Genomic DNA, 2,500 nt, shown 5'->3' with positions numbered 1-2,500 from the left:
GCCGGGGGGTGGGGGGGGGTGGGCGGCAGAGAAAAGGCGAGGAGACACACGGGGGGGGGGGGGAACGAGGGAAACGGAGACTCCCATCCCGGAGACGAGAACCGAAGAGGAGAGCGGCAGAGACGGCCCTGACGGGGGGGAACCGGCCAGCCGGGCGGGAAAAGCGGCGACCTCAAGCGGGGAGAGAGAGAAACGCGACGGCGACAGAGAGAGGAGGGGAGGGCTTCGCGGGAAGGAGGAGGGGGTCGCACCCCCGTCCCCGGCGCTCTCGGCCTCGCGCGCGCGCGGCAGCACGGCACGGTACCCCCGCGGTACCCACCCGCAGACAGCCGCCCGCACGGGGGGGAGAGCCCGGGGGCGAGGCCCGCGCCTCGCCTCCCTCTCGGCCCTCTCGCTCTCTCGTCTCTCTCGCACGGCCCACGGCGGCGTCTTCGACGCCGACTCTCGCTCTCCCCGGCCACCGCCACCGCACCGCGGCACGGCCCCGGCAAGGACGAGCTCCGCCCCAGCGGCTCGTTCCGGGAGCGGGGAGCTACGGAGCGCTCCCCGAGTCTGCATTTAGGGGGACGAAGGCCCTGCGCGGCGACGACGACGACGACGTCGACGTCGACCGCGGGCAACGGGCCTGCGAGGCAACCCCAGCCGCGCCGCCGGGGTGGCCCCCCCGGACGGCGATTGATCGTCAAGCGACGCTCAGACAGGCGTAGCCCCGGGAGGAACCCGGGGCCGCAAGTGCGTTCGAAGTGTCGATGATCAATGTGTCCTGCAATTCACATTAATTCTCGCAGCTAGCTGCGTTCTTCATCGACGCACGAGCCGAGTGATCCACCGCTAAGAGTTGTCTGGCTTTCGGGACCGCTCGCGTGAAGCGGCCCCTTTTCTGTTTCTGCAGGGACGCGCGCGCCCCCGCGCGCCCCGCTTCGACCGTACGAGCACACACAAACGGAGGAGGAGGAGGAGAAAGCGCGGGGCAAAAAAGAGAAACCCCGCGCAACGCTCCGAAGGTCGGCCAAAGAAAGGCGGAGGGGCCCGCGCCCCCGACCGCCTCCCCCCGCGAGGGGAGACGCCGCCTCGCGTGCCGTCCTTCGGAGGCGGCCCAGGCGCCCGGGCTCGGCCCGACCTCCGCGCGGAGGGGCTTGTGCGGCAACGCGCCGGACCGCGGGGGGCACGGTGGCCCGCCCGGCCTCTCGATCACGGGACGACTACGCGTTCGCGGGCCGGGGGGCGCGACCGCCGGCCCCCGCCGCTCCCGGCTCACTCCCTGGCTTCTCCTTTTCACCGCTCCGCCGACTCGCGGAACGCCGCCGCGCCAAAACGCGGGGGCCGGCTCTCCCGCCAGCGGCCCCTGAACGTCGCCCGAAACGCCACGCGGCGGCGGGACCGTTCCGCCGGCGCAACCCCTGGCGCGGGACCGCTTGCCCGCCGGAAGGCGAACGCCCGGCGGGCCGCGCTCCGCCACCGGCGCCGGAGGCGGGACGCCGCCGAGACCCGAGCCGGCATCGCGGAGCGCCCGAGGTCTGCCGCTCGGCAAAACCCCTCCGCCACCCGCGGCCGCACTCCCGGGACCGCCGCCGCTTCGCACCGCCGAGCTGCCCTTCCGCGAGCACGCGCCCAGCGGGCAGGCGTACGGCGGCTGAGCCGGGGGGCACCGCCCGCTCCCCTCGTTTCCACTCGGGGACCGGACGGGGAAGCGCCCCCGCGGCCGCCCCGCACGCCTCCCCTTTTTTTTGGCCCACACGCGGCCGGGAAGGGCGACGGGGAAGCGGACGGGCGGGGCCCGGGCCGGGACGGCCGCCGGTGAAGGCGGGCGCCTCGCGGCCGACCGTCCCCCCCCCCGGGGGGGGCGGGGACACTCGCCGAGCGGCGACGCCGCCGCTCGGCACGGGGTCGCCCGCGCCCGCCGGACCTCCGGCGATGGAGGAGCCGGCCGAGCGCTGCGCCCCAACGGGCGGGGACAGCGCTCCGAGTCAGGGGTGGCCGGCGGCCGGCGCCGCCGCGGTGCGGTTCGAGGCGACAAGGCCGTCGAGGCGAGAGGCGCGCGGTCGCGCCTGACGCGGCGCCGCCCGCGAGCCCGCGGCGGCGGCTAAGGAGAAAGAGCGAGAGAGCGCGGCGGGCCCCGGCGGCCGCAACCCCGCAGCTGAGGTAGGTAAGGCAGAGAGCGCGCGCCCTCTGCCGGCGTCGCCCCGCATCGCAGAGGCCAGCGGGGTCGGCCCCCCGCGGCCGATCGCGCGCCGCGGCCTCTCCGCCGAGACCGGGCCGCAGAGAGGGGGGGGGCAGGGCGCCCCTTCCCCGGCCCGGCACGGGTGGCCCCCGCGCGCGGGCAAGCGCGGCGGGACGCCGACGACGGCGAGCGCGGCCGGTCGCGACGGACACGCCACCGCAGGGGATCGGCGGGAGTAGCTCCCCACCCCTCGATGGCGCCCCGCGCCGCCACCGCCCGACACCCGCTGCCGCCGCCGCCACCGCCGCCGCCGCCGCGGCGGGGCCGTGCCGGGCCGCC

The 2,500-nt window shown here is 77.0% G+C and overlaps 1 non-coding gene across 1 annotated transcript; it reads right to left on the bottom strand.

Moving 5' to 3' along the window:
- Positions 1-687: 687 nt before the first annotated feature.
- Positions 688-840, bottom strand: LOC148218697 (5.8S ribosomal RNA). Its single transcript, XR_015800248.1, has one exon. It is a non-coding gene; the product is annotated as a 5.8S ribosomal RNA (ribosomal RNA).
- Between the last annotated feature and the right edge of the window lie 1,660 nt (positions 841-2,500).

The sequence above is a fragment of the Sturnus vulgaris genome, unplaced genomic scaffold (assembly GCF_052056855.1).
Source record: "Sturnus vulgaris isolate bStuVul1 unplaced genomic scaffold, bStuVul1.hap1 Scaffold_168, whole genome shotgun sequence".
Taxonomy (NCBI): Eukaryota; Metazoa; Chordata; class Aves; order Passeriformes; family Sturnidae; genus Sturnus; species Sturnus vulgaris.
Note: the sequence above shows the minus strand (reverse complement) of the source record. Positions and strands in the feature narration are given on the sequence as shown.